We start from the raw sequence: 22,450 nt of genomic DNA on the forward strand, positions 1-22,450 counted from the left end.
ACAGCAAACTGGCTGGCAGGTGGTTTGCTCTAGTCTCCTCCCACTCCCTATTGTTCCCCAACACCAAGGACGACTGTCACTTGCCACCATCATTGACTCTGCACCGTGTGTGTGTGTGTGTGTGTGTGTGTGTGTATAAAAAAGTGAAGAAATTATTCTCTGTGTGTGTGTATAAAAAAGTGAAGAGATTTTTCTCTGTGTGTGTGTGTGTGTGTGTGTGTGTATAAAAAAGTGAAGAAATCTTTCTCTGCTTCCGTGTCTCTGTCAAAAGTGGGAAAACAAAAGCCAGACCAAGAGGGCTGAATGGTTTTTATTAGCCTTGGCCCCTTGCCTTGTTTATGTTACCTGACATGTTCTGTAGGCGCTCCCAGAACACAATGATGACGAAAGATAAAATAAATAAAAAATAAAAGTAAAATGAATGTCTGCCTCAGGGAACTTGCAGGAGTTAGATTAAACTTGACAACTCTGAGAATCCACCCCTGCCCTGTGCCACCACCGCCCCCAAGACCTGGTAGCAGGTGGAGGGAAAGAAGGAAGGGTGAATGCAAAGGGAAGGAACAAGCTTGGCACATTTCGAAGGTGCTAAGAAGCCCACGTGACTGGGGCAGAGAAGAGGGAGCATGGGGTGGGGGGATGAGTTTGGAGAGCAGGCTCAGGCCTCTTCAGCCACGGGAAGGAGCTCGAGTTTTGTTCTAAGCGGCCCGCCGTGGGTCCTGCTTGACACTTGCAAGGGCTCTTGAACAAATTTTTGCTGTCGACGAGCCCCGTGTGAGTTGGCGTAGGTGGGGCTGGCAGCAACATCAGGGGAGGAGACAGGCAGGCAAGGCTGGCTTTCACCTAAGGGGTTAGTAGCACTCAGGTGCCCCGAAGGCAGGCAGGGGATCATTTGAGAGGGTTTTAATAAAGAGGTTGGGCTCAGTTTAAGGCAATCTCAAGGATGGTGCAGTACCTCGGACTACTGACAGGGGGCGCTGTTGCCCACTTAGGCCTGAAGGGACAAGGGAGGGAAGGGTTCCCAGATTCCGGAGGTAGAGGTATTTGTTTAGAGAGGTCTGCTGTCTTCTCATAAGGGACACAGTCAGCCTAGGGGACCTCATAAAAGAGGAAGCTGCGACCTCACTCTCCCCCTGCCTTTCGATCTCCTGCTGGGGCTCCCCATGGGCCATACCCAACTGGACGCCAGAGGGGAGGGAGCCCATTGGTGGGGACCACACAGGTCAGCCTCGCTAGAGGCAGTGAACCGGGAGGAGAAAGCCAGAGAGCAGACCTGGAGGGGCGAAAGGAAGATACCGGCTTCACCCTCCAGGACGTGGAAAAAGAAAATCGCATCCCTGCTTGGACTAGGGGCCACACTCAGGCGTGGTGTCTACCAACAATGGCTATCATCCGACTCTCACGTTCAGGGCAGAATCGCTCCGGGCGTCAGGAAGCCCAGAGATCAAAGCAAGGGAACACTTCAGGATCTGGTTTTGAAGATAAGCCTTTCAGATGCAGGCTCAGAACTGCCAAGATGAGGCAGGAGGCACCTTCGATTGGCCCGGAGTCCCTCGAGAGATGTCCCTGATCTGCTATTACTGGAATTTGCAACTCTTGAAAAAAGCTGCCGGGGGCATGACTCACCGAGTGGATGTCCAAACCACTGCCTCCACAGCTCACCATCCTGTCCCCCGAGTCTCCTCCCTCTTTCAGCAGCCGCAACCCGAGAGGCATTGGCTCCCTCCAGGGAGGGGCCCCGGGACCTGGCGTCAGCATCCTTGGTGGGCCAGCTGCCTCCACACACTGCAGGTAGCCAGAATTTCCTGGATTCCAGGGGGAAAGAAGTCTGTCTGGAAGAGACCAGACGGTCTCAGCCTCCTCGTGGTAGGTCACATTCCTAGAGGGAGAAGGTGAGCACCACCAAGTCGTACCTGGAAGTCACCTGGTTCACTGGGACAAGCCCTAGCACAGTAACTCAATTTAGGACAGCTCCACGGCGCTAAGACTTTTTTTGCATTTCTCATTAATTAATTTGGTTCTCATGCATCTGGGGATTTGCACCAGCCTGAACCGGATGCATTAGGATTTAGTTTATTTTTATTTTTATTTTGTAAGCTTCCTTTTGGCTTGTCTTTTTGTCTGCATTTTTTTTTTCTTGCTTATGCCTAAGTTGGTAATTTATGGGCCCTGCCAGAATCTATCTAGCTGATCTGGCAGTGGCGTGGGAGGGTGGTCAGGTCGTGATGTGACTGTTGAAAACTCAACTTGCTGGCTGACACATAGCCCTACCTAGAACTGAAAGGCTGTGGACTCAAAATTCCTCTGAGTCTTTAGCTGGCAAAGTTGTCATGATCTCTGTTAACCTGAGATGCACCGTTCAGAATTTTTTTTTCCCCTTTACAAACTCTCAGTTCACTTGGTGGAAGAAAGCAAGGAGCTTTAGGCTGGGATCTAGAGTTTGAATCCCGGCTCCATCCATCACTGGCCAGGTGGTCTTAGACGTGGATTACTCTCTGAGTCTCAGTTGTCTGTCTGTTAAATGGGCTTAATACCTACCTCACAATACTGTTGTAAGGATTTTTTTTTTTAAATATAATTTATTGTCAAATTGGTTTCCATACAACACCCAGTGCTCATCCCAACAGGTGCCCTCCTCAATGCCCATCACCCACTTTCCCCTCAACCCTCAGTTTGTTCTCTGTATTTAAGAGTCTCTTATGGTTTGCCTCCCTCCCTCTCTGTAATTTTTTCCCCCTTCCCTTCCCCCATGGTCTTCTGTTAAGTTTCTCAAGATCCACATATGAGTGAAAACATATGGTCTCTGTCTTTCTCTGCCTGACTTATTTCACTTCGCATAATACCCTCCAGTTCCATCCACGTTGCCGCAAATGGCCAGATTTCATTATTTCTCGTTGCCAAGTAGTATTCCATTGTATATATTATTGTAAGGATTAATGAGATAGCATAGGCAAATCACTAATACGCTGTCTGGCTTGAAGGTGCTCACAAATATTCATTTCCTCCTGTCCCCAGCCTCTTTCCTGGCCAAAGCATACCCATTTTAACCCTTTGTATCCAAGTTTCCAACTTGAGGATCTTGCTTAACCACAAGAGGAGTTAGCAGGATCATGAAGCTCATTGCATAGCTCCCTTCCTCCAACCATCATGGAACCCTTGTAGGTTGTCATACAGACTGGGATGTTGGAAGTACCATGTGGATTTGGGAGGCTGAAAATCCAGAGCAAAACACCTGGAAGCAGAGGGGGTGGATAGGTGGAGGGTCGTCGAATGTGAGGGTGCGGGGTAGCCTTGGTGGGCCAGGAAGGGGTGTGAAAATTTGTGAAAAACTGCTAAGAATGGCTGAGAAACAACCCTAATGAGGCTGGGCATAGGGTGTTGGAGAGATCAGCCTGGCACACAGGAGGCTGGGTAAGTATTGGTGAAGGAATGAATTTGGAGGATAAGGAAGGAGGACCAGGGGAGGGGAAAAGCAGTGAAGAGTCTCAGGGGACTTGGAAGGATCGGGTTTCTGCTGAGATGTCATTATCAGAGGTCCCCCTCGACCTTGGATGTGCAACAGCACTCTGTTGGTCCTCTTGAGAACCTCCCCCGCCTACCTCCCCCATGGTGCTTGTCACCAGATTACACATTTGTTGTGTATCTATCTATTTATTGTTAGTCTCCTCCACCAGGGGTATAAACTCCAGAAGGGCAGGGACTTTGTCTCTTTTGTTGTCTCGTGCATCTCCGGCACCTAGAACAGAGCTTGGCAGGCAGCAAGGCTCAGTACCTATATTTGAACAAATAATTGAATATGAGAGAGTGATTCCACGCATTGGTGGCAATGGAAGGGCTCAGGAGAAAGGCTTGCAGGGGTTCTCAAACTTAGGGTGCCTCATCACCACCAGGGGCTGGTTCAAAGTGCAGATTCTCTGTCCCTGGTCCTGACCGGCTGAATCAGAGTCTCGGGGTGGAATGCGGGGGCCTGTCTTTTACCAGCAGCTTGGGTGGTTCTGGTGCAGAGGTTCTGAACTCCACACTGAGACATTCTGGCCTTGCCTTATAGAAACAGATGGATCCTCTCAACCATTCTCACTTCTGGAATGGACTTCTCTTCACTTATGTCAGGATCACTTTGTAATATCCAAGCACTCCATATATCAGCTCTTCATGTCTTAAAATTTTTTTTTAATGTTTATTTTATTTTATTTTAATTTTTTTAACGTTTATTTATTTTTGACACAGAAAGAGACAGAGTATGAACGGGGGAGGGGCAGAGAGAGAGGGAGACACAGAATCGGAAGCAGGCTCCAGGCTCTGAGCCATCAGCCCAGAGCCCGACACGGGGCTCGAACTCGTGGACTGCGAGATCGTGATCTGAGCTGAAGTCGGACGCTTAACTGACTGAGCCACCCAGGCGCCCCTGTTTATTTTATTTTGAGAGAGAGAGAGAGACAGAGAGAGAGAGAGAGAGAGACAGAGAGCGTGAGCAGGGGAGGGGCAGAGAGAGACAGACACAGAATCCAGAGGCTCACAGAGCCCTACGTGGGGCTTGAACTCACGAACTGTGAGATCGTGACCTGAGCTAAAGTCGGACACCCAACCAACTGAGCCACCTAGGCTCCCCAGCTCTTCCCGTCTTTATATATCACCTTGGGGAAGCCTGCCGAGAATAACTTGATGAAAAATAGGAGAGAATGTTCTCCAAACTGTCCATCCCAAGATGGCGCTCCTGGGCTCCCCAAACACTTTTGCTTGCTTGCATGCTATGAAAATACTGAATTTTTACCTTTAGCCTTTTACTGTGTTGGATAGTGTCTAGTCTCTTAATTTTAAATGATCCTGTGTGTTTGGAGCGCCCGCTTGAGAGAGTAAGCTTGGGAGACAGGGATTGCAACTTGGACTTCTCTTCTTCCCTTTAGGTCAGCTGTCCAAGTGATGCTCCATGAATGCTCTTAACTTACTGACCAATTAACAGCCACAGCTGGGCACTGAATCTGTGCTTGAAACGTGAACATGGCGATGACTGCAGTAATAGTAACAGCTTGTTGGATATGCAACCTCCGTTTCCTCCTTTCCAGAAGCTCGGTGAGTTGATGTAAGGAAAGAGGAATTTTCCTATTGTTACGTAACTTCCCCTTTCTCTTTCCTCCTCTTTGGCTTGCTTCCCTGCCCCACAAACATTAATTACCTGTCCCTAAAGGAATATATCATTGAGTCTCAAGAGCACATGCCCTCAGTATGAATGTTTAGTTGGATTTTCAGGGAAAGCAAAGGCTGGGGTGGGGGTGGGGGGCTGACGCTTTTGCCTTTGCTGACTCACCTTACATTTAAAGCATAAACTGGCTGGACAGATGGCTCTTGCCCTCTGATTTTCGGAAATGTTATTTTACTCCTAGGCTCATCACTGATGATAGAGTAGTGGCAAAAATGAAAGTTAGGACCACCCACCCTGGCTGTCGCCTGTTGCTGATGATGGCGGTGGTGGTGTGTGAAAAGGCTTCTAACACCTTCCAGCCCCAAACCAAAAACTCTTCCTGTCTTTCCAGTTTCTGTTGCTGGCCCCTGCATCCTCCCAGAGCCTTATTCTGAACACTAGAAGCCAACTTTGATTCCTTCTACCCCTGAGTGCTCGCGACATCCAGTAGACCCTACCTTCCCTGTCTCTTTCCCAGTGTCTCTGCTGTCATAGCAATTCTGAGCCACACCATTTCCTAGTCTGCAACCCCCTACCCCCATTCATGCCACACATCATCAACAACTTAAGCTTTCTCAAACAACTCTCCGGTTTCAAAGTCTCCCAATTTTATGCACAAAAAGACATGTAGACTCATCAGCTTGGCTGTCCGTACCTTCCAAAAGAGGGCCCCAACCTCCCTGGCCTAGCCTATCCCCTATACAGTGGCATTCCTGCCAATGAGTATTTGCTCAGGCTGTCTCTATGTCCAGGAATGCCTTTCTTCAGTGTCCTATGTCTGTAGAAATCTCTTTCACTATTTTAGGCCTCATAAAGTAATCAAAAATGGGGCTTTCAGTTTAGCAAATCCTCATTGAGTGTTCCAGGCATGGTGCTAGGCATTGAAGATTACAGAAATGAGTTCAGTGTCTATTAGAGAGTGATCGGGGCTGTAGAATTGAGTAAAGCTGATCGTTTCAACAATGCAGATATCTGTAGAAGGACACAGAAGGGGTATCTGGCTTGGACCTGTTTGTGGGGTAGGGATGGTGGGGAGACAGGGAAGTTGATACAGAGGAAGCAATATTTGGGTGGGCAGGTGATGATAAGAGGGTGGGGATAAGCCAAAGGAGGAGGCAAAGTGAGTGAATAGCAAGGGGCTGTGAAGAGGTCCAGCCAGTTGTTCAGTCACATAGGATATCTCTGGACAGGCTACAGAGAAATACTGAGCCTCAGGCCAGTTCACTGAAGAAAGGAAGAGAGAGTCTCTTGATGCTCATTGGATCCAATTTATCCCATGGGGCAAGAAATCCACACACTCATGTGGCCTTTTTGGGAAGCTGCTGGGGAGGCCAGATCCCAGGCCCTATCCTATGGAGCCTTGTCCAAGTGTAGACGTGATGAGAAGAGCAGCGTCTTAAGGAGTCTGGTGTGGTCATGGACCTGGGTGGTGGAGCCACGGCTCCTGCCATGGCAAGTTGAATGGAGGTTATGCCTGACCTCAACCTCACTCCAAAAGAGGCAAGGTAGCCAGCACTGGGGCAGTGGAGGCTTTGGCTGTGGTAGTGGCGGCTGGGCTTTCCAACAGGTAGAGCACCAACTGTGACTAGTACAATCCACCCCCTATATTTATATCTTCCCATGATGGCTGGCTTCCCATTCTATGCTATCTGGCCTCAACTTTTGAAAAACAAGGCTAATATAATAGGGCAGATTTAAAGAGGGCAAGTTCAAGAGCAGAGAGATTAGCTAGTAGGCTACTGCAATAGTCTTCGCAAGAGATGATAAACATCTCAACTGGGACAGTGATAGTGGCAATGGAGAGGAGAAAAAGAACCAGATACGTATTTGGAAGATAAAATGCACCAGATCTGGTGATTGATGAATCCAGGGATGCTATTAACTGAATTGTGTTCCCCTATAATGTGTGTTGAAGCCTTAACTCCCAACATGATGGTGTTTGGAGGTGGGGCCTTTGGGAGGCAGTGAGATTTAAATGAGGTCATGAGAGCAGACTCTCATGATGGGATTAGCGTCCTTCTAAGAAGGGGAAGAGACACCAGAAAGCTTGCTGTTTCTCTCTTCCTCTTTTTTCTTTTTCTCTCTGCCATGTGAGAACAGAGCAAGAAGGTATCCACCAGCAAGTTAGGAAGAGGGTTCTCACCAGAACCCAGCTGTGCTGGCGCCCTGATCTCAGGCTTCCAGATTCCAGAACCACCAGAAAATTCACTTCCGCTGTTTAAGACAGAATACCATCTAAGGCATTTGGTCCTGGCAGCCTGAGCTGACTGATACAGGGCGGTTGAGGGAGAAAGCAGAGTCTAGGTTGCTTCCAGGTTTCTACCCCAGGGTATCTGGAAGGAAAAAAATGCTGATTCCGCCATGTGAAGTGGAGAAGCCGGAAGTTTTCCACTAATGATTCGAATCAGGAGTAAAACCAAGAGGATGAGGGGGGCGCCTGGCTGACTAAGTCTGTAGAACATGCAACTCTAGATCTCGGGATTGTGAGTTCGAGCCCCACGTTGGGTGTAGAGATCAGCTGAAAAATAAAACCTGTAAAACAAAACAAAACAAAAACGAAACAAACAAACAAAAAACCCCAAGAGGATAAAGCCACGCTTTTCTAATGGCGCAAACGAAATTCAAAAGTCAGAATAGGAAGATGTGGCTGGCGAGTTTTTATACACATTAATAGAGAAGATTTTAAATTCCAGTTTGTCTAGTTACTTCTTTGAACTTACTTCTTAAAAACAAATTGAGTATCTTCTCTAGGGGGTTAAGAGACAATCTCACCTTATGGTATGCCAATCTGACAGCTGTTAAGGCAGACATTATCTTTTGTTTCACATTTACCGCCTTACAGAGTGGATTGAAAAAATAGATATATAATCATCCGAGCTGAGAAGCTCTTTTTTAGCTCTGAGAGTAGGAGGTAGATTGGCGTGCAAGAAATTCTGGGTTCATTTGGCAAGTGTATGAAGAGTCCTGTCGCTGTATTGTCCTGTTACGCTCCGTGAACACCAAGTAGGCTTGTGGCTATAGCAAAACCGTGTCTGAGGTCAGGAGCCTGTGGAGCAGTGGATGTGCCTCCCCCAATATCTCCCTTGAGCTTATTTTTAAAGGGACAGATTCCAGACAGGCTGTTGGGATCCACAAACGGTGTCAAGCCATTCTTATGATCACGTATCTTCTTGTGTCTTCTTCGCAAAGTCGCGCTGTTGTGTCTCTTTCAGAGCAGGTCGTAGAAAAAAAAATATCCTGCAGGCATCATTTTGGACATCTCGCCTTGAGATTTCCAAGTGGCTCTAAGTGCTTTTTTTGTTTCCATGGAAACCAGCAGTGTTTTGAAGAGGCGGTGACAGGTTCAGCACATATCAGCTACCATGGGGAGTGCGCGTCAGTCTACCGGTGGGAGTCAATGGCAACATTACCGCGTCCCGAGGCTCTCTCTGACCCGGTCAACTTGACCTTGTAAAGAAAGAGAAGCAGAGTGATGGAGATGAAGTCATTTCTTTCACCCCAGCATTCTGGGCCTGGAGACTGTTCCTCTCTACCTCACCAAGTCGCTCCCACTCATCTCGGTCCTACTTTTAAGCCACCAGCAGAACAGGTGCGGCGGCTGCTGCCTGTGAACGTGTGATCGCAGCGCTTGGACCAGCCGGCTCTGGCAAGGGGCGGTTCCATGCCCATTGGCTGGCATTTCCTTCCTTGTGGAATTCATTCCCGGGAGCCCTAGCTTGTCTTGCTAGGGAGTTTCGGGTTGCGTTAGTTCTCCAAGAATTCATGAGTTTCACATACTGGTGTGTGAGGGTGAGAGAGGGGCATACATTTTTCACAGCCCCTGAGGTCCTGCTAGATTTGGGGAGACATTCCCAGCAGGGGTATGACCCACCTGCAAAAGTCCAATTACGGGTGGCCTGGGGATGGGGCATTTTCAGAGCGAAGCAGTGTGGACACTCCTCTCCAGCTTCCTAATGAGCTGGGTGTGGCACAGTTTTAAAAAATAATAATAATAATAATCCTCAATGAGACTCAGCAAAAGACATTGCTACTGTCACAAATGCAAATGGAGGCACCTGTATTTGTTTGGTCTGGATTTTACCAGCCATCTGGGCACAGAAGAAAGACCTTTGTCTGTCTTGTCGTCTTAGACCTTTGTCTAAGACCTTAGACCTTAGACCTTAGACCTTTGTCTGTCTTGTCGTCTATACTCTCGTCTTAGAATCTGCAGGAGATGCCGCGTGTCCTCAACAGCCCTTACCATTTCTCTGCACCTGTGTTCCTTGCCCCGAGGGATTTCTCCGGACAGCCCCATCTGTTGGCACCGGTGACAGGCCAGCAGTGTCGGGGAATTAGCGCCCTCTGAGAGCGGCCCTCCCGCAAAGACTGATGGGAAGGGAAAAGCAATTATCTCTGCTCTCTCCCTGTTTGGGATGCAGAGACTAAGGTGGGTGTCTACACTGGCTCCCAGGGTTCCCAGGTGGAAAAGAACAGCATGAAGCAAGTTACACACTTGTTTGCTGCACTTTATACTGACCGCCTCTCTTTCCCTGCCTCATTTCCCTCCATACCTGTGGATACGTCCTGCGTGGGCTTTTTGTATATTTATTTTTACTTTATTTCCCCACCGTTTGTTTTCATTGGTGTGAAATTCACACACTAACATAAACTTAGCCATTTGAAAGCGAGCCATTCGACGGCATGAAATACGTTCACAGTGTTGTGCAACACTGTGTCTATCTGAAGCCCCAGCCATTTTATTTATTTATTTATTCATTTATTTATTTATTTTTATTATTTATTTATTTATTTATTTATTTTTAATGTATGAAATTTATTGTCAAATTGGTTTCCATACAACACCCAGTGCTCATTCCAAAAGATGCCCTCTTCAATGCCCATCACCTCCTCTCCCCTCCCTCCCATCCCCCATCAACCCTCAGTTTGTTCTGTTTTTTGTTTTTTTTTTTTAACGTTTTATTCATTTTTGAGACAGAGAGAGACAGAGCATGAATGGGGGAGGGGCAGAGAGAGAGAGGGAGACACAGAATTGGAAGCAGGCTCCAGGCTCTGAGCCATCAGCCCAGAGCCTGACGCAGGGCTCGAACTCATGGACCGCGAGATCGTGACCTGAGCCGAAGTCGGCCGGCCGCCCAACCGAATGAGCCACCCAGGCGCCCCCAGTTTGTTCTGTTTTTAAGAGTCTCTTATGCTTTGGCTCTCTCCCCCCAACCTCTTTTTTTTTTTTTTCTTCCCCTCCTCCATGGGTTTCTGTCAAGTTTCTCAGGATCCACATAAGAGTGAAAACATATGGTATCTGTCTTTCTCTGTATTAGCCATTTTAATCACCCCAAAAGAAAACCTCATACCCACTATGCAGTTACTCTACCTCCCCCATGGATTTGTCTGTTCTAGACATTTCCATAAATGGAATCACATAATATGGTACCTTTTGTGCCTGGCTTCTTTCACTCAGGGTAATGCTTTCTAGGTTCATCCACATGGTAGCATGTGTTACATTTCATTCCTTTTCACGGCCGAGTAATATTCCATCGCATGGATATACCAAAATGTATTTAGTCATTTGTCTATGGATGGCCGTTTGGGTTGTTTCCACCTTTTGGCTATTGTAAATAGTGCCATTATGAACCTCCACGTACAAGTATCTGTTTACGTTCCTGTGGTTTTTTTTCAATGTTTATTCACTTTTGAGAGAGAGAGGTGGGGGAGGGGGAGAGAGGGAGGGGGGCAGAGACTCCGAAGCGGGCTGTCAGCACAGAGCTTGATGTGGGGCTTGAACTCACAAACTGTGAGATCATAACCTGAGCGGAAGCCCGAGGCTCAACTAACTGAGCCACCCAGCCGCCCCTGGAAGTGGGTCTGGTGAAACGTGTCAACTTAACATCTTTAATGATAACACCAGACTAGAGTAGGGGCGCTTACTCGGGGCCCCCGGTTTCACGCACAGTCTCACCGAATCTCAGGATGACCCTGTGTAGCACAGGCGCCAGAATCCACAGCCCCCCCTTCTGATCGTCCTCTCAGAAACCACCCCTCACTTTGTCGGTCCACCTGCTGAGGTCGTGCTGGCCCCAGCGCCCAACACCAGCGAGGCACCTGACCAAGGCCCTGCAACCAGACTTGCAGTGATTGGCCAGGGCGAGGCACGTGATCCAGGTTGGGCCAATGAGAGCCCGCCCCTGGGCTCCCTGGGCTCCTGGGACGGAGGCCTCCGGCTTTGATCGCGGGACTCGCCGTCCTCTTACGGGCCCCCGAGAAAGTACCGCCAACTCGTTGCGAAGGCGCGTCGTTTGTAAGCTACGCCCTGATTTCAGACGCGTTCAAATGCGAAAAGAGAAAATGCCTTCGATTGCTGGCCATCTTGCCCTCCCCGGAGAACAGCCTGTCTGAGGCGTTGGCTGCGTGTCCGGAAGAGAGTTGCTGACTCCCCACACGTGGTTGCCTCTTTTCTAGTGGCCCAGAAACACTCACTGGGAGGCCGCTGGCTGGAGCTCTGGGTGCTTATGAAACAGACCCAGCCTCCCCCGGAGACGTGCTGAAAATAAGTGCTCCGTGCTCGCATACCCATCTTTCCTGACAACCAGGGTCTTCTGGTTCCCTGACTTCGCAAGGACCGCGTGGACCCCGTTCCGTAGCAAAGGACAGCAGGAGAGGCAGCGGGGCGGTTCTCAGGGGCCGGCCTGTGATGGATGAGACCTTCCCTTGGGGACTGAGGTGGTGGTCAGGGCACTGGGAAGGAGGTCCCAGGAGCCACGACCCCCCCAAAGACCCCCACGCTCAGGAATCTGACTCTTTGAAGGGTGACCACGTAGCTGTGTGACCTTGGACCACTTACCCAGCCTCTCTGGGCCTCAGCTTCCCTTTCTCTCCTGGTTTGTTATTTTCAGGTTGCTGGGAGGATTAAACCAGATTATCCGTGCAGAGGTCATTGTGACACCAGGCACAGTGTGACTGTTGGCAGTCACGCTTCCCAAGGTTTTCCAGCCCTTGCTTAGATGGCCAGCCTTGAGCCCGGGGATGTCTGGCTTTCTTGCTGTGTTCTTAATATCTCCCCAGGATCTTTTCACAGCCTTGTCCTGTTTCCCCTCTGTGCCCCTCTTGTCACGCTCCTAAACTCACAGCTAAATTGTGACAAGAGGGATTTGTGGCAAATGGCTCAGCAGGATTAAGAGACCACTTCTCAGCACATCTGCTGCACATGTTGACTCCAGAAAACAAAACTGTCACCAGCTCTACTCCCCTCGGTGGTTACAGCGGGTGTGGGAGGGGAACCAGCCAGAGGCAGGTCTGCCCACACAACCCCGGGGCTGTGAGTCTTTTTTAAAAACGCAAAGCCTGGGAGTGGGGCTTTTGTTGCAGGTGCTGCCTGTTCCCCAGGTGGTACTTTGCTCTTTTTGTGGGAATCTCAAAGGTCAAAAGATTTTTCTAGCAGAGGTGGACGGCAGAAAAAATCCAGCCGCGAGAATGTGAGAATGTGGAGAATTTCAAGGCAGCTCACAACGCGAGCAGCCTGACAGCCAGGTCCCTGGCAGAGGGGGCTGGTGCGGGGGTGGGGGTGGGGGTGGGTGCTCCGGTCAGGGGCGGGATGCAGACAGAGACCACGAGAGAGACAGCGAGAGAGACAGAGGCAGAGGGAAAACAGAGACACAGAAACAGGGAGGAGACAGAGGCAGCAAGCAAGGAGACAGAGAAACGCACAGGAAAAGGCAGGGAGAGAAACTGAATGAGATTCAAAGCCACAAAGAGAGACAGAATCAGAAGGAGGGAGAGAGATCACAGGAAAGCAAGACCAAGAAAGAATAAAAAACAGAACCGAAATGAACCGGGAAGAAGGGATTAAAGTACCCGTTGACTTTATAGGGCAAGACAAGAGGGGCCCCTCAGTGACTCAGTTAAGCGTCCGACTCTTGGTTTAAGCTCACATCATGATCTCGTGGGACATGGGTTCCAGCCCCGAGTCAGGTTCCACAGCTGGCGGAGTGGAGACTCCTTGGGATTCTCTCGCTCTCCCTTTCTCTCTGCCCCACCTTGCTTGCGCTGTCTCTGTGTCTCTTAAATAAATAAAGTTAAAAAAAAAAAAAAAAAGGATAAAGGGAAAGAGAAGAGAGACCTGAGAAAACAGAGGAGAAAAAAGGTGGGAGAGAACTTGAGAAGAGGCTCCGAGAGCGGGGAGAAAAAGGCCAAACGAAGACAGAAAGGAGGCAGGGAGGAGGAGGGAGGGGTCTTACTCAGGCAGCCAGGCCGGGCACCCCGTTTCTCTCTCCTGCATTTTTCTCCTTGTGGGCTGAGGGCCAATGATGATTCCATGCCTCTGCAAGCCCGGGGCCCTAAGGGAGTATCCGGGCTGAGTTGGGAGGTTTCTAGATCTGGTTCTGGTCACCTTTCCGCCCACCAGGTTCTGCCCCAGAGTAGACCCCTCTCCTAGGCCCTCAGTCCTTTTTCATAGGACGTGATTTGGGGAAGACCCTGGGAGAAACCTACAGCCAGAATTGGGCACATAATTTGTGGGACGCAACGGAAATACAGGAGCCTTCGTTAAAAAATTATTAAAAATGTTAGGACGGTGAAGGGAGAGCATTAAAACCAAACGTGGCTGGGGCGCCTGGGTGGCGCAGTCGGTTAAGCGTCCGACTTCAGCCAGGTCACGATCTCGCGGTCCGTGAGTTCGAGCCCCGCGTCGGGCTCTGGGCTGATGGCTCAGAGCCTGGAGCCTGTTTCCGATTCTGTGTCTCCCTCTCTCTCTGCCCCTCCCCCGTTCACGCTCTGTCTCTCTCTGTCCCAAAAAAATAAATAAACGTTGAAAAAAAAAATTTAAAACCAAACGTGGGGCTCTTCCAAGAGCAAGGCACCTACCACCCTCAGTTAGATACTGCGCAGGGAGCCACAGAGGTGGGGCCCTAGGTCCTCGGTGATGGTGAGAGGCGCTGACCGTGTGTATGTCGGGCTTCTCTGTTGACTTCATACATTCATTCATTCGGACAGAGGAGTTATACCAGCCCCATTTTGCAGATGAAGAAACTGAGGCCACTGGCCAAAGTCCCAGGGCAATTCAGTAGTGGAGCCACGCCTGCCTGCCTAGAACCCTCGCCATTTACCATCAGGCCATTCCTATCGCTGTCCCCCTTCTAAACGGGACAGGAGACAGAAAGTAAGGCTCAGTGGGCTGGAAAGGAGCCTCTGTTTCAGGACTCTTTCTAGTGAGCAGAGCGATCTGTTGGATTGAAATAGTAAGAAGGAGTTTTTGCACATTGAGGGGATGGGCAGAATTAGCAGGAAGCAATAAATCACGCCCCCCACCCCCCCCAGAGCAAGCCTGCCTGTGCCCTAGGGACACGGGTAAACGTTCAGCATCTGACAAGTTACAGGGTTTTGTAAATTTGGCATGTTTTTTTGAAGCGGGTCACTAACATACCACGTCAGGTTGTTCATCAGTGAGCAACTCTTGACAGATGTGTGAAGTCATCTAGAACAGGGGTTCTTAGTCTGGGGGGGTGGGTGGGCTCTGTTTCGCCTGAGATTGGATGTAGCTTTCCCTGTTGGGGCTCTCCAGAAAGCGATCCTGAGTCAAGAATTGTCCTTCCCTGGGGTGGGTGGGGGGTCTGGGTGGCTCAGTCGGTTGAGCGCCCGACTTCGGCTCAGGTCATGATCTCACGGTTCGTGGGTTCAAGCCCCGCGTCGGGCTCTGTGCTGACAGCTCAGAGCCTGGAGCCTGCTTTGGATTCTGTGTCTCCCTCTCTTTCTGCCCCTCCCTGGCTCGTGCTCTGTCTCTCTCTCTCTCAAACATAAATAAACATTAAAAAAAAAAGGGTTGTCCTTCCCAAAGGAAGCGAAAGTTGGGGGAAATTTCCCCACCTTTAATCCCCAACTCCAACCTCCTTGGTTGAGGGTTGCTTTCAGGAATAGCTTGCTGACACTTCCAGACATAGAACATTTAATTCTTGCCCATGGGTCTTGAACCGTTAGGGGTGTCAGAGTTATTGTTCGAAATAGAATTATCTGTACATTACATAAATATTGCAATTTTCATATATATATATATATATATATATTTTTTTTTTTTGTGACTATGACAAGATTTTTTTTTTTAAGGCTTTACGCCCAGCATGGAGACAAACGAGGGGCTTGAACTCATGACCTTGAGAGCAAGACTCGGACGCTTAACTGACTAAGCCCCCCCTGGTGCCCTTAAGACTAGATTCTTAATAGCTGTGTGTGTGTGTGGGGGGGGGGCACACAGTCACACACACGATGTATTTTCTCAATTCCCTAAAACACAGATAATGTTCGGTTAGTAATACCTCTCAGTTTCGAGGAACAGAAACCCAACTCAGTTGGCTTCATCCCAAAGAGAAGGTTTGGTTTATGTGATTGCAAAAGTAAGATGTAGTAGGTCTGCATTTCGACCCAGTTGGATCCAGATCCCCAACAATGTCGCAAGAATCTGTCTTTACCCATTTCGGGGCTTTGGTTTTCTTTTCTTTTTTTAAAAAGATTTTCTTGTTGAGTAACCTCTACATCCAACATGGGGCTGGAGCTTATAATACAGAGATCAAGAGTCGTGAATGCTGTACTGACTGAGCCAGCCAGGTGCCCCTGGCCTGGGCTTACTTGCTCCTTTTTCTCCTTTATATTCTCAGACTCAACCCAGGGGACAGCGAGGTGGCTGCTGGGCAGGTCCAGGCACACTTGCCTGGCGACTCCACAGAGTGGGCCATCTTCCCGTTGGCCCAGCTTGGCTTATGTGACCATCTCTGAGCTAATCATGGAATCCGACCGGCCAGACTGTGGTCAGGTACTCACAGTGTCCGAAAGCAGGGCCCTCCATCCAAGCACATGGACTGAGAGAGAGCCCCTCTCTTGCTGGTTTCCCAAAAGAAAACTGGGAAGCCGTCGCCAGGAGAAGAGAGCCCGGATTTCCATTACAACCCGCATGTGGAATGTCTGACATGAGCAACGGTCCCTCCTTTTGGAAAATGTTGGGGCGTAAACCAGGATGGACCAGAGTCTTCCTCAAGAGGCATACAATTGCTTGGCTGTGATATCAGTATAAAAGCTCAGCTCTTTCATCCTTACTTGGGGAACTCGTTTTATTTTTATTTATTTATTTAAGTAGGCTCCACACCCCAGCGTGGGGCTTGAACTCACAACCCTGAGGCCAAGAGTCGCGCGCTCCACGGACTCAGCCGGCCAGGTGCCCCCGGTGAAACCATTGTAATTATATAAACCTCTCCAAGAATTTTCCAGTAGAAAGTAATTGAAAGGAAGGAGGACCGTAGGAGGGAGAGGGGTGGAATGGGGGGGGGGCGGGGAGGCAGAGTGAGGCTTTAAATATCCATTGTAAAGATGTGCAGGTGGAAGATGTCTCCCTCCCTGGGGGGGGGGGGGGGCTGGAGTACCCCAGGTTAGAATTTGGCTGCTAAGAGGAGAGGGATTCCAGAGCCCGTGGCAAAGCCTTCTGAGATAAACAAGCATGAAGGTTTCCTACTGAGTGTCCTATATTCTTTTTAGCTTTTTGTCACAACAAACTCAGCTGCGGTAAACAACCTGGCACAGAAATCCTTCCCGTGGTGCCTTGTATTTCTGTGGGATAAATGCCTTAAAGTGTGACGCAGCACACGGTGGGCTATTCAGCGTCAGGAAAGATGAGTTGGAGCTTTGTGTAATGACCTGCGAGATGTCTGGAAGAGATACGTCCCCTTTCCCTCTCTCTCTAGATAGAGATAGAGATAGAGATATAAATAGAGATCGAGATATATGGAGATAGATGTACATAGATACAGAGATAGAGACACAAATATAGGGAGGGAGGTTGAAATGCAGATAGATATATTAAGTTGGGCGGGGTGGGGGGGGAGAGGAGGCGGGAAGCCAGGTAGATAATGATTTCTTTTGAGGAACACAAAACCTCTCCTGTGTGTTTTTAAGAGCAAAGGATATGGTGTGGAAGGCTACCCGCTAAACAGTAAACATGAATGTTTCAAGGCTGTGGACCTCAGAGGGCTTGAGAAAGGTTATTGACTCGCTAAGCAGCCCAGTGTGGGGTGTGAATCGTTACAATCTGCAAGTGCCATTTTATTCATGCGTAACACCTCGCAGGCAATGAGGCAACAAGGTTACAAGGGAAAGGAATATGATGCATTTGTGAGCCACCTAGAAGGCTAAACTCTACACTTCTCTCTAACCCTGTTTTCTAGAAAGGTTGAGGACGGAGGAAGATCCTGCAGGCTGGGGAATAGGGGAGTGAAAAGGCACACATAGCTTTCATAATAAGAAGGAGGTAGAGTTCATTGATAAAACACTCAGTTAAATTTGGATTTTACACAAAGAAGGAACACATTGTGTTTTTATTTTATTTTTTAAAGTTTATTTATTTATTTATTTATTTATTTATTTACTTATTTTTGAGAGAGAGAGAGAGAGAGAGACAGAGAGAGACAGAGAGAGACAAAGAGAGAAGGAGAGAGAGAGAGAGAGAGAGAGAGAGAGAGAATCCCAAGCAGGCTCTGTGCTGTCAGCACAGAGCCAGATGCAGAGCTCAAACCCACGAATGTGAGATCATGACCTGAGTGGAAACCAAGAGTTGGATGCTTAACCCGCTGAGCCACCTAGGCGCCCCAGGAGGAATACATTTTAGCATAAGTATGTCCCAAATATTGTACTTTCCCAGTGGTCCAGCTTGGGTCATGGGATCATCTTTGAACTAATCATGGAATCTCTGGCCCAATGTAAGGTGCCCATAGACTCAGCACATAATTATAGCAGAGATTTGTGTCTGTGTGTGTGTGTGTGTGTGTGTAAATTAAAAAAAAATTTTTTTTAACGTTTATTTATTTTTGAGACAGAGAGAGACACAGCATGAACGGGGGAGGGGTAGAGAGAGAGGGAGACACAGAGTCGGAAGCAAGCTCCAGGCTCTGAGCCATCAGCCCAGAGCCCGACGTGGGGCTCGAACTCTCGGACCACGAGATCGTGACCTGAGCTGAAGTCGGACGCTTAACCGACTGAGCCACCCAGGCGCCCCTGCAATTTTTTTTTAATCTTTATTTTTGAGAGAGAAAGAGACAGAGTGTGAAGAGGGGAGGGGAAGAGAGAAAGGCAAACACAGAGTCTGACGTAGGCTCCAGCTCTGAGCTGTCAGCACAGACCCTGATGCGGGGCTCGAACCCACGAACCGTGAGATCATGACCTGAGCCCAAGTCGGACGCTTAACCGACTGAGCCACCCAGGCGCCCCTGTGTGTGTGTTTTATCTCTGATTTTCAAATGTAACTGGGTGCCCTGCCTTTTATGTTCTAAGTGCAGTAACCCTGTGTGGAAGGAAGGAAAATGTCAGGATAGGGGATGTGGATAGTGAACAGGAGGCCACAGCTCTGGTACCGGGAACGCCCTGAAGTTTAGGGAGGGAGCAGAGACGGAACTCATCCCTGGCAATGTGGGACCCTTGGGACAGAAATGGGCACAGAGGGTTTTAATTTTTTTTTTCAACGTTTTTTATTTATTTTTGGGACAGAGAGAGACAGAGCATGAACGGGGGAGGGGCAGAGAGAGAGGGAGACACAGAATCGGAAACAGGCTCCAGGCTCCGAGCCACCAGCCCAGAGCCCGACGCGGGGCTCGAACTCACGGACCGCGAGGTCGTGACCTGGCTGAAGTCGGACGCTTAACCGACTGCGCCACCCAGGCGCCCCCAGAGGGTTTTAAAGAAGTTTCCCTGAGTGCCATGCCTTGTGGTATGCCTCCCATTCAGTCCCCTGGAGAGAATATTAGTACCATGTAGATTCTTTTAAAAATCTTCTGGGGGCATCTGGGTGGCTCAAGTCGATTAAGCGTCTGACTTTCGATTTTTGGCTCAGGACACGATCTCACGATTCGTGACTTTGAGCCCTGCGCTGGGCTCCACCGTTACCTGCTTGGGATTCTCTCCCCCGCTCCTTCTGCCCCTCCCCACTCAAAATACATAAACTTTACACATAAAATCTTCTGTGGGCTTGGCCGTGGTGCTGAGTTGAGGGAGACGCTCTGTGAGCCCTGGGTCCAAGGCAAGCCTGTAACATACTTGGCTTTTTGGTTTGTTTTGTTTTTTGCTTTTGGGTTTTGTTTTGTTTTGTTTGGTCTTTCATGGTCAAGGACAAGGTGAACAGCGATGCTAGTTTCTCTTTCTCTGGCCGGGATGAAGGGCGGCCCGCTCACTTTCAACACTGAATTCCATCGTATCGGAAACAATCCATTTCACCAGGGGATTCTGTCCAAAGAAAATAAACCTTTTGAGGAAGTGAAGGGGGAGTATCTTTAGGACGCCAGAGGCCTTGGGGGAAAGCCACGCTGAGGCTGCCATCTGGTGGCGGAAAAAGACGTGGCACGCCGGGCCCACTGGCCACACCCTGAGCTGCTGGGTGGCGTGACGGTCGTTCCTTCAACAAAGCCCTGGGCGCCTCCCGCGTGCCCCACACCACTATTGCGAGCAGTGGGAAGGGCATCGTTGCGGAATGCGAATGTCTCAGTTGAGTGCAAGTAGAAACGTGTACTACTGCAAATGCAAAGGAAACGAAAAGTAGGTCTTTAAAACTTTTACGCCATGCAATTCGTGTTGAAACCAGTGTTTCTATCCTATGCTGTTTTTTAGTGCAAAGGATTAGTAAATCTTGGACAGAGTCATAACACGGGGAGAGAGAGAGAGAGAGAGGAGGAGGAGGAGGAGGAGGGGGGAGGAAGGGCGAGAAACTTGGGATGGGAGATTGGTAGGGCACAAGATCTGAAGAGTTGGTAGAACTTTCCAGAAACTGGCATTCATGCCTTATCTTTGTTTTCGGGTTCCCCTTCGAGGAGCTGTCCTCTCTGTGTGTGCTGTTGCAGGACGTGAAGAGCCATCGCTGGCATTTCACAATCTGTGGGGCTGATTTCATGAATTATGTTTCATGCTGGGGTCAGGTAGGAGGATGTTGGTACCATCCGTCAGAGGCCTGGGGTTTTCTACCCCCGGCCCCCCAGCTTTCCTGTGTCACTCTCCTTCCCCTGCTGGGCACTTCCGTTGCAAAATGGTCACTGGCATCATGACTGGGTTCGAGGTGTGAGGAACAGGGGAGCTGGTGCCCTAGCCGGTGTGTCTGTCCCTTTTTACCATGAAAAAGGTGTCTTGGAGCCTTCCCGGCCACACACACACACACAGACAGGCCAAGCCAACCTCTGCCAAGGCTCATGGCTCAAAAGGGGTCAGAGGAGCCACCCTAGCAGCCAAGTAAGGATGGGAAAATGGGTAACAGAACGATCCTAATTGAAACCAGCCACGCCCCATTGTTTGAGGACGGGCTCATCGCTGCTCTGAACAAAACCGGGCTTCTGTTAGCAAAGAGCAGGGGAATAGATGTGGGATGGGTCCTTGTTAGTGTCAGCCCCAACATTCTATCTCATGTAGGACAGTCAGCAACATCTCCTCCCCCTTTTAGGACGTGGAGGCCCCATCCTGGGGGGCTCCACAGTGATGTAGCGGTTCTCCCGTCCATCTGGGCTCCTTATCCTGACAAGCTGTTAATCACAGATTGAGCCAAAATCCAAACGCAGAGGTTCAGCCCTTAGCAGCTGCCAAATGCAGACACACTCCTCCTGAGTCCCTGCTCTCAGGGTGTCCACGGGCTAAGGGAGCCCGCTTTGCTCCTGGGTGCCCTGGGCGCCCTGGGTGCCCTGGGTGGAGGCTGGCTTTCCATCCTCCCTACCCTGGACCTCAAGCAGGAGCTACACCTCCGGGGCCCCTGGGGCCTCGTGTACCAGCGGTGCGGCCTCGGGCGAGGGACGGCCTCTCTGAGCCTCAGGTACCACATCTGTGAGAGGATAGTGATCACAGTGTCCTTACTCTCAGGAATGAGTGGGATATCACAGTGCACCGAGTACCTTGGCCATCCCTCAACTATTCTAAAAGGAAAAGTGTATCTAAAATGTAGAAAACAAAACGACAGGAACCAGGGAGCAGCCAGCAAAGGCCAGCTACTATTAGTGCCACTTACTATTAGTATTAATTATGATTACTGTATTATCCCGGCGGGGATTCCCTTGGTCGGTTCTTTATGGCTCTGCCTCCTGGCCCCGGGGCAGTCCATCCCGCCGTGTGTCTGAAGCATCTCTGCTGGTGAGGGTGGGTTCTGATCTCAAGGGAGGCTCTGTGTCCCCACTACTGTCCTCAACCTACAGGGCAGCCAGGCCTGGGAAGCAGAATCTTGGTTCTCCAGTCACCCTGGATGCACTCTGGCCTTTTATCACCTTGCCTTTCCTTCCTGGGACTCTCCATTCCAGAACTGGTTGAGTGACAGCCCCCCCATGGTCCTTCCAGCCCTGTACCCCCCCTCCCCCGTCCCCAAGAAGCTTCTCCCCAGGGGACCTTCCAGAAGCCCACCCTTCTGTTTTTTATAATGGAAAACGATAACCCTTTCTCCGTTGGCGCTGTGTTGGCCCTGAGATAAATGGCCCCCAGTCCTTGAGAAGCACCCAGACCTCGGATTGGATTCCCCAGGTGGCCACCCGAGGGAGCACTGCCCACAGACGTCCAGTTGGGTCTCTCTGAGGCTTTGCCTTGGAGATCGGCCCCAGCCCCCGTCCTCCCTGCAGCTGCCCAGCTCCGGCCACAAGACCCGGCCACAAGCATCCCTCTTGCCCCGATGCTTTCCCCAACATCCCCCCACCACTCTATTCACCCCCTGGACCCCCGTTAAGAAAATCCCCCGCTTGCCGGCTCGGCCCCAGTCACGATGCCGCCTGGCGCATCCCTGCCCTTTTCCTTCTTGGCTCGTGCTCACGTATTGCTTTGTGCGGTTCGTTGATTCGGGCCTGTCTTCCCTCGAGGTGAGAAGGTCCAGGCGGGCGAGGACCGTGTCATGGCCTCCACCGTAGCCCCAGCCCCTGGCCCAGGACTGGCCGCAGCAAAGACGAAGCATGAGCTCATCGGCCGGGACAGGCACCGACCTGTGCGGGCACCGACCCGAGCCTTTCGTCCGTATTGACTCTTTGGGCTCCCAGCACAGCAACCTGTTGTTCTCGTTTCATGGATGGGGAGACAGACGCAGTCGGGGGCTAAGTCCCTTGCTCAAGGTCGCACAGCTGGCAAGCCCAGAGCCGGGCTAGGAGCCCAGCCTCGCCGGCTCCGGAACTGGGGTACTCGACCGTCAGACCGCACCGCCTCTCGTGGACGGGGCGCTCTCCCTCCCTCCCTCCCTCCCTCCCTCCCTCATCATCCACGGTGCGTACATGGTAAACTTCTGGCTACTTTGTCAACGACCCTATACGTTTC

The 22,450-nt window shown here is 50.2% G+C and overlaps 1 long non-coding RNA gene across 1 annotated transcript; it reads left to right on the forward strand.

Annotated features, from left to right (window-relative positions):
- Window positions 1-1,547: 1,547 nt before the first annotated feature.
- Window positions 1,548-16,101, forward strand: LOC147575427 (uncharacterized). Its single transcript, XR_015242712.1, has 3 exons — window positions 1,548-1,889; window positions 4,902-5,067; window positions 15,814-16,101. It is a non-coding gene; the product is annotated as an uncharacterized LOC147575427 (long non-coding RNA).
- The last annotated feature ends 6,349 nt before the right edge of the window (window positions 16,102-22,450 follow it).

This window comes from Puma concolor, chromosome D3 (genome assembly GCF_028749965.1).
Source record: "Puma concolor isolate L17-30 chromosome D3, mPumCon1.1.hap2, whole genome shotgun sequence".
Taxonomy (NCBI): domain Eukaryota; kingdom Metazoa; phylum Chordata; class Mammalia; order Carnivora; family Felidae; genus Puma; species Puma concolor.